Source organism: Pyxicephalus adspersus, chromosome 2 (assembly GCF_032062135.1).
Source record: "Pyxicephalus adspersus chromosome 2, UCB_Pads_2.0, whole genome shotgun sequence".
Lineage (NCBI taxonomy): Eukaryota > Metazoa > Chordata > Amphibia > Anura > Pyxicephalidae > Pyxicephalus > Pyxicephalus adspersus.
Window position 1 is genome coordinate 2,459,584 of NC_092859.1, and position 10,307 is coordinate 2,469,890.

A 10,307-nucleotide genomic window follows, 5' to 3' on the forward strand; every position below is an offset into this window, starting at 1 on the left:
AGTGTCACTTGGGGTGACCGCTAGGAGGGTTATAAACCTTTAATTGTAGCTGATTTAATTAAGCTCTCCAAAGCTGGAAAGGATACGCTTTCATCAATGAAGCTGGGTGATCCAGCAAACATGCAATGTCTTTGGTCCAGGATTGAAAACATTTTGACAAACAGCAAACTACTTTTAAAAAATCCATTCCAGATTTGCTATATCACCCAGCTTCACTGATTAAAATGTATCCTCTCCAGCTTTGGAGAGCTTTGATAAATCAGGCCCAGTGTCAGAATCTGAAAACAGGTAAACTCAAACAAACAGTAATCTTCAACCTGTTAAATTTTAAACTGGCCACATCCCAAATAGACATAGAAAGTTTTGGGATGAAAGAGCACCTATTGATCATGGGACTCTAAAGGCCACTCACATTACATATAATAAAATCCACTTTGATTTAAACAATTAACATTGTACAAAAATCATAAAATCCAGTAAAACAGAGGACATAACAGCAGATTTCCTAGGGGGTGTACTACAAGAGGGTGCACCCACTAAATATGTCTCTACACCTTTCGGGGATATATCTGCTTTTTCAGGAGAGTGGAGATCTGGTTTTGGTATGTAGCAACCTTGAGCAAAAGCTGAAAAAAACTTAGGTAGGTATCTGGTATATAGCTGGTACACCTTACATATTATATCTAAAGGGTGTCACAAACTGGGTACAGATAATAAAATTTTAATTAGTTTATAATAAAGTGGATTTTATTATATATATAGTGAGTGGCCGTTAAAGTCCCATTACCAATATGTGCTCTTTCACCCCAGAACTTTAACAGGTAAACTCAATTAAATATAAAATAGAGAAGATAATGACTATGGAGTATGGGTTGCATAATTTATGCAGTCAATTTGTTTTTGCTTTGGTAAAACTTTAATTCTGAACTGTTATTGTCACTTAACTAAGCTGTCCTGATTGTAAGTCTGTTGAATTCTCCAAGAAAGATGAAAGATGAATTGTTGTGATGGTTTGCAGAGAACATCAGATTTTAAATAATTGTACTGCTTTATTCTTACCCTTGTTAATGAAAAAATATACCTAGTCAACCTTTTCTGTCCACTAAGTAAAAGACTTATCCAAGTAGTGTATGCTGTGTTCTGAAGCTAAAAAAAGTGTACCTGAGGCATAGAAAATAAAAAACCCCAGATGTGCACCAGAACACCCCGTAAGAGTGATGGATGTTGGACTTCACTACAGATGATTCCCTGCTTGCACCCAGGTTAGAGTTGGGACATGCAATTAAGGCACCTTTGGGACAAGAAAAAAAAGGCAATTAGAAAATGTAGTCAGGAGTCAGTAAACAGAAAAACAGCAGGAAGGTATGTGGGAGCACATGAGCATGAAGAACACATGGAGTCACTAGGAAATAAATTACCCAAGGCCTCCGCTTGGAGATTTCATGTATGTTCAAGCAACTGATGCTGGGAAGATCTTTGAGTTGCTTAGGTGCTGGAGTGACTTTCATGTTTTAACATATTTTTAGCCAAGAAAGGGTCATAAGTGCTTAATAATTATACTTCTGGATACCATAGCTCTATTTGTGTCTGACCATGGCAGTTGTGGTTAAGCAATGTTAAACCCTTTTTTTGGCCCATTCTAGAATTGGGCTTCCAGATGGCACTTTGTCACAAAATCAACTATAGATTTTGGCCTTCTAGAATTTCTTTGGCAAGCTTTATTCTTCCTCATACCAAGCTGCAAATTAATCAATTTCAATTTTTTTTTAATTCTTTTAAGCTCCCACAATTACGCTCTGCTTGTGAAAACTTTTTAAACAAACCCTTTACTACATTGGATAACTAGAAGGTAATAAAACTCCCTAAAAACTCCTGGACCTCATGACTTTTCAATGTTTACATGTTCTTTTCGGGTTCGAATCTTAAGGTTGCATGTTTTTCCTGTGTTTGCGTGGGTTTCCTCTTGGCTGGTTTCCTCCCACATTCAAAACAAAACATTTAGTTACCTAAAACATTTAGTTTAACCTTTAGTTAGATTAATTGGATTCCATCGAAGTTGCCCTAATAAATAATAATACAAATTCATAAATGTTACTCCCTGTTTACCCACAAATGTACGCAACAAAATAAGTTTGTATTATTTAATGATGCATTGTACTGTTTTTTACAAATATATTTTTAATGCCCCAATTTCCAAAATGCAAAGACATTTTCTAAAAGTAAAATCTTAAAGGGGGAAGTGATATTAAACTTCCTAGTTTGAGAAGCTATTCTATTGACTTTTTGTATGTGTTTGTGTATTTTGTACATTGTTTCTAAGGCTATATATGAATGGATTAGGCAGCAGGATTACCACAGTATAAAGCAAAGATAACACCTTACTAATAACTGAACATTATAATATATACTGAAAAAAAGAGTCCCGAAAAATATGCATACAACAGTCAAATGGAGAATGCTTTACATCTCCATGTACTAGATTGAATTTTAAGACTGGTGTTGATAATATAAACATAAGAAATTGTGATCAATGTTAAAGGGCAGATGATAACAATAATACAAATAAAGATTGTCTGACTTTGAAAAAGTGAAATGTTGGAACAAGAGATATTAGGGATGGGTACAGAATCACAAAAGAAATTGTCTAACAAATTTGGTCCACAAAATTCCAAATTCCAGCTACTGCATTCATAACCATCAATGAAAAACTCAACAGCCAAGTTCCAAGGATGGATAAAAACCAGAATCTCTCGTTGATAATGGAGTGATATTGAAGAGGGTTACATATAGCCATATACCGGTCATAAGACATTATGGTTACAAAGAGTTGGCAGGCAACTAGGCACATGGTGCCACCTTCATGAAGTACAATATAAAGAAGGTTAGGAAGTATATCAGTGCTTATGAGAATGTCCAATAAAGACACATGTGTGATGAAAAAATACATTGGTAAATGGGGATTTTTGCTTACTGAAACTAAATTGATAATAATAAATTAAAAAAATTAGCAAAAATGAAAACATAACCTAGTTCAAGTGATGAAGATTTGGAAATCTCAAAAGGAACACAAAGGAAATAATATTAATTACCTTGGAAAAACAAATATAGTACTTATCATATAACTCCTTCATAAAATCCCCATGGACTTTTAAGGAACCTTTTTATCAATTCACATCTTCTAAGTATACATTAAACATCCTTTATTTAAAATTAAAAACAGAGATACATCTTGAACATGTAAGTAGACAATATACATTTTCAGTCACAATTTTCAACGCGTTTTGCAGAATCTGCTTCTTCAGGAATTGTGAGACTGGTAAAAAGGTTTGAACTACAACATTATTAACAGGTTTAATCATGATTAGAATGGCCATATAGTTTAACTCTAAACTGTACTGACCTTCTAATGGAGACAGATTGGCAACGCTTGCATGCACAGACACCCCTCAGCCTTCCTTTTATTTGTATTATAGTTAGGCCAAACAGATAATTTCCCCAAATTTCTCCATTATCATAATGTCTCTCTCAAATTTGTTTCTCTCTATTTGCTAATTTGTATTTCTACACTTCTTGCTGTTTCCCGTATGATGTTTGGTGGCCTGGGGTTGTTGGCGTATCACAGCCTATACAAAATTATGTTTCTGTTGAAGAATAGTTGAAAAATGGGCAAAATTGGAAGTCAATATTTATACTCCTTTAAAATGCATAACCAAGAGTATATCCTGTAAAATCACTCATCCTTCAATGCATTATGTTTGGACTAACATACTTTATTAGTCAATGTACAAATTTACACTAAGAAATGGAACATTAGGCTGTCTCTGTTTCTGGAAAATCATATCACAAACCATGTTTGGTGGCCAACAACTTTGGTTCTTTTAAAAGACATAGAACAATAGAACCCGTCCTATAATTCCATGTTTAATGTTACAAAAAATAACGCATGGTCTTCTGTCCGAAGCTAGCTTGCAATATGAATGGAACACACGAAAGAAATCTGAACAGTCCCATACTCATAAATAAAGAATTATATTCAGACTTGAAGTGGTTTCTCATATAATATGCCATTTTTTAAAAATGATCTACACTAAAAAAGTATGTAACTACTTCCTCCCTATATCGTTTTAAAGAAAATGATATTTAAAAGCTAAGTACACCCTATGATTCAACTGATTGTAGGACACTTTTACCAGCAACAACCTGAAGTCATCGTGTCCTGTATGACATTAATAATAACTCACATTCTTGTGGATGAATTTTGGCCCACAACTCTTTACAACATGGCTTCAAATCATTGTGGTTTCTGAAAATGTGTTATTGCACCCACCACAACATTTTGGGGTTGGGTTGGGGTCTTTACTTCATTCCATTCTGTTGTAGATTTGCTAGTTTGTTAGGGATCATTGTTGCATGACCCAGGTTCTGCCAAGCTTGCACAAAGCCTCAGTGTATTTGCTGGGTATACTGAAAAAGATACATTTCAAGTGAAAGGTGCATGACTAAAATAAAGCGGGCGATACTGGAAGCCGAAAAGCAGAGAGCAAACATCGAATTCACTGATTGGCCTTGCTGCAGCAATCAATGCCTCTAGTAAATGGTTATCTTTGGTGTTAACAATGCGGTGACACACAGCACAGGAACACTGGCCAGACCAGCATCTCCTAACATTCTCCAATGAAATGATAGACTTCAGTTTGTTTGTAAATTACCTTATACCCCATCCAGATTGATGAATATATCATCTTCTGAGATCATTACTTATGCAGGGCAAAAAAATAAATTCATTCCAGGGCCCATTGTGATTTACCCTTCTTAAATGCCCCAACTTCTTAAAAAAATCACAGAGACCTTAAGATCTCTGTTAGTTCATAAATCCCCTGGACCAGATGGCTTTCTATATTTATATTATTACTTAGCAACATTCCACATTTTGCGACCCTTGATAACTAAATTTAGCTGGAAATTATATTCCAGCTTTCATTGGCAATTATTTTATTAATGTAATGCTAAAGTCTGGGAAAGTCCCTGCCTCTTGGGGTAGCTATGAACCAATATCCCTCTTGAATTAAAATTTTAAATCTTCACATTGGACTGGACATTAGATTTCCTACTATATATTTTGAAAAAAAAAACCCTTTGGCAAGTGAGTAATAAGATGAAATGAACATTTTTTTCTGATAGATTCTATCCATTGTATGGGTAAACCAGCCACATTGCTTAGTTTCAGTGAAAAAACTCAATGTTAAGTTGGTCTTCTATGTTTGCACTACTTACATCACTGCTCCTTCTCTCCCATACTCCACACCCTCTCCCATACTCCACGCAAACCTCATGCAGCTCAATACCTTTATTCAAATTTGCAATGCTAGAGCCCTCTGTCCACTTTAACCTCCCTGGTGGCTCAGGGTGGATTTTCTATACCAAAAGCGCTAACCCCGAGCCACACTCGGAGTGAATTTTCCAGGGAGGTAAAAAGACCTACCTTGTTCCGACGTTTCAGTGGTGTCCTCCAGTAGTGCTGGCGGTGTCCTCCAACGATGTCCGGCATCTCCTTTCCCTGGGGATGCCGGCCGGGCATCTATGCAAGCTGGCGATGCCAGGCCGGCATCTGCGTCCCCAGAGTGTGAACATTGGGGATGTGAGGCCAGGGGAAGCAGATACCGGCGGGGCATCTGCTCACGAGTGCATGCCTGGAGGGCGGGACCATCACACAGGTAGGTGGGACTGGACAGTAAATTTAAAATTAAGAAGCTTTGCATTTAAAAATCCTCTTTAATCATACTGCCAGGAGGGTTAATGTATGCCCTACTTCTGGAACATTTATGGAACTCATATCTCCTGTCAGGTTACAAGGTAATACCTCAAAATATAAAGCCCTCCCCAGTATGACACTTCTGACCTTACCTTTTAAAACACCTAATGAATTTCATTCCTTAGATTTGTTTGTTTTATTTAACTTCCATGTGTGATGGCATGACCATATTCCCCTATTAAAAGTTTCTATTTTTGGTAATTTACAGTGTTTTCATAACAATCTTAACCAAGTTACTTTTTAGGTTTACCTAAACCTTTTGTATTTCTTTGAATTAAATGCTTAAAGAAGGCTAGGCAGAAAGGTAGACGGAAGACTTTAAGTAGCAGACATTCTGAAATACTATTCAGTATACTTCAAAAACCATGGCTGTCTCTGGCTCATTCTTTCTCCTTTCTTTGGTTATCTGCAGCCCAAAAACTTTAAGTCCCCTGCTAAAGACTATTTAGTTTACCAGAGATGCCTGTAAATACTGCAAATACTACATCCCCTGTTATAAGCACATTCTTTTTTATTTCAAATATCCATGATAGTTTCTCCTCTGTAATTGATAAAGCATGGCAGAAATTTCCAACGTTATACAACATGTCATAAACCCGTGCTTGAAAAATCCAACTACATAAAAAAAAAAATGTAAGCACTTCACCTTTTGGCATTCCATTACCAACAAATCGGACCTTATGTGCATTTGTTGGGGAGTAATATGGCTTTAATTTCATCTGTTTTACTTGTGGTTTTCTTGGGGTTGATCCACTAAAGTAATGCAAACTGTTCACATGTCAAAGTGAAATATTACCTTGCAAAATATTTTACTCTGATTAATAGATGAGATGAAATTCTGCTGACTTCAATTATCCAAACATGTGCAATGAAAACTATATTTATTTATTTTATTTTTAGAGGTCTTTGCACATACTCGGGTGTTCTTTGCAAAGTTTAAGCTTGCCACATTCATTAGTGAATTATTCTGTGCAAGGTGATAATTCAGCTTAATATGCGAACATCCTAAATTATTTTACTAAATTCCCCTCATTGTGTGTGTATTTTCTTTTTTTTTTATTTCCATTCCATCTGAAATATTTAGTCTAGTTTTCCTGGAAATAGGGCAACAGTTGAAAGAATAATTTGCCCAGAAGGGCTACCATTGACAAAATGGAGGAAAGTTTTTAAAATTCTCACCCTATAAAACTATAATGCTCCATATATTGCCCAATCTGGGGATAAAAGTATGTAATGGGCCAGGTATTCCAAAGCAAATCTAAATACAGATTTCCAAAAGCCCTTGATTCTGGGGTAATTCCAAAACTGCGTTTTAAACAGGTATAATCCTTTCACACCCAGAACCCACCAGAACAACAGGTTAGTGTATACCTGCCCTATTTCCAACACTGAATTTTGGATTGTTGTCGCATTTTAGCAAAGCAGGGGTTTGAGGCATGTGGTGTGAATGTGCCCTGAATTTTGCATTTCACAAATGGTGTAGAGGTTTGATGTCTACTGTAGACATGGCTGGTATATAATAGTATACAATGATCCCCCCAGCCCTTTTTATCCAGACGCACCATCCGGCACCTTTCAGTAACCACTTCTTCCCAGCCCCCTTAAAAACGTTTGGGGAAAATACTGTTATATATATGATAATATTATCTATTGAATATTACTATTTATTTTAAAATGCAACAATAATAAATTAACAAGGAGAAAAAAAAGTTACATTTTAAGCCAAAACAATTAATGAGTTTGCCTTGTTTAACACAGACTGTACTCACAAGAGAGGTAAATTCTCCACAGAATATTACGTAATGTAAATCAAGGTAATATAACATGATATATTAATCTTTCAGTTCACAAGATCAGTCTTCAGATCTGTGTGATGATGATCTTGTCCATGGTGTCCTTGGACATAAAATTACCACTAAACTTGTTGACCCTGAACCGAATGTAATCATTTTCTAGGTGTAATCAGACTTAATCAGACGACTTTGTATTTCATCTTACACCCAGGGATCTGCCGTATCTACAACCTCAAAAATCCAACCAAGGACTTATTATGCCAAGGCCGGAAAGTATTACTTTACAATACAATCATGGCTGAAGTTGGTAGTATTATGTTGTTCTGATGTTTATGGACACATATGATATGATAGGTAAGAAAAATTACTGCCAAACCATGAACTAGTCCTCTTGTGTTTCTAAAGCGGTGTTACTCAACCAGGGTTCTGTGGTACCCAAAGGTGCCTCCTAAATTTGCTAGTGGTTTCTTAAACGATGAGGATTTTGTACCTCTCAGGTCAGTTTAAGTGACACCAATGATCTTTTTGGCTATCTGTAAGAGTGAAATTCTTCACAATAGCCAGCAATGTAAGAGGAATTCTTCCTATTGACCTCCACACTAATGTATTGTAAGCTGTTTAATTAGTAATTATGAATTATTTGAAAGTTGTTTCAAAGGTTTCTCCATGGTAAGAATGTCAAGTAACACTGTTCTAAGGTGTATCGCCATCCAAGAACAAGAACATCATATATCAAAGCTTACCAGATCCTACATGTGGCAGCTGCATTAGTTTTCAGGCCTTCATTTCCCTTTATTTTATCAGTTCATCCAGTCCTATGAATATGACATACTGAAGCATAACCAGTATTATCCCCCAGTATTATTAAGGAGTAGACTACGAAACAGCTGCCCATTTTTTAATGTAAGCAGTATAGCACACACAGGAATCATAGAAAGGTTCAGCCTATTGGATTTTTGAGTTTATTGTTAGTTAGTTATGGATTGTTAGGGTTGACATACCCGTTATCATTATGTGTGAATTATACCATGATTCGGATAAATATTAATAATTCATAAAGTTGTGTGTTTTTATGTGAATCATTCCTTTTGACTGGCTTACAGTTCATGTACAAGGAGACACAACTTCTTTTGTCTTCACCTTTGCACCCCATATATACCCCAAACACTCCAACTAAAGATTGAATCACTTTAACCGTTTCAAGTTGTGAAATAAAGGTAATGGATTTAAAAAATAAAATAAACCCAAAGGTGTAAATAGATCTTCAGTAAGGCCTCAGAGAGCACAGAGATAACTATAATTATGAAGGTGCCGCAAGACATCAGCAGCCAAAGGATAGAACAGGAGCAAGAGGTGCAGCAAGTCTTTTTTAGTATTTTGTAATGCTGAATCATTAATGGGCTTGGGCAAAATTATATGGGCTACATAAAATTTTCCCCCAAAAAATGATACAAAAAAATGCTAATCCCACACAGTGTGCAGATTGTCACTTTTTGTAAGTTTCAGGAAGAAATGAATGTTAATTGATATCACACCTGCACAGTGTGTGAAGCTGGAAGAAGACGAAAAAAGATGGCGGCGACTGTTGTCACGTACATGCCAGATAGAAGAATCAATCCGGGTTGGTGTGGGACCTACTGGAATCAGTTTGCAAAGGGACTCAGGGCTCTTTAAAAGGAAAGGTTAGTGATACTTTTTAATGCTACCATAGTCCACATCCAATCTTTCCTATTTTGTGTTGTGGTATTAATTTGTCCATTCATAACAATTGTTGTGTCATACATTTACATCGTCTATACCATTATAAAGATTCCATCCATTTCAGGAAGGAAGAAAGCTTTCTCTACTTGTAGCTCTCATCTCACCGTTGTGTGTCTTTTTTATGGTGCGCTAATATCAGTTTATGTTGTTCCTACAAAAGGCCATTCTTTGAATATTAATAAGGTTCTGGCTCTCTTTTATACGGTCATGACTCCATTTCTTAACCCAATCATTTACACATTGAGGAACCAAGACTTTAAAGAAGCCTTTATGAAGTGGAGGCACAATTTTCATCCAAATATATAGAATATATATTCATGTTACAGGAAATGTTAAGTCTTGTATAAAAATACTATATTTAAATGCACTATTTATATAAATTCACTATATGCCATAGTAATATTTAAATAAATGTCTTAAAAAAAACTCCTTTTTATCACTTTATATTTTGATTGATATCATGCAGTGACAAGGTAGGTAACCTTCCCCCATTTTCTTTAAAAACCTTTACATTCAAAATTATTCTGAGCTTAAACTTGTTTTTTACTGTATTACTTCACATAGTTACACTGTATGATATCCAGCTGGGTTATGTAATCCTACTATTATATTACCATATATATACTTACCTTCCATTGTACTCAACAATATAGGTTGGTTCTAAATTATTACTTATTTAACATAAGTTTGCTACTATATATTTCCTAAAGTGTAGTATTTGACATTAACTACATTTACTTACCTTACCATAGGTTCTCCCTTTGGGTGGTTACCACATAACCTTCCCCTCCGCATTGGAGGCTTTTCCTTCATCGTCAACCTGTTTGGTACATTGTTCCCCTCATACGCTATTATAACATATGCGCTATATCTACAAGGAATTATGTAAGTCTTGATTTTACGATTATCATGTATACTATACTAGATACTGAATATGTATG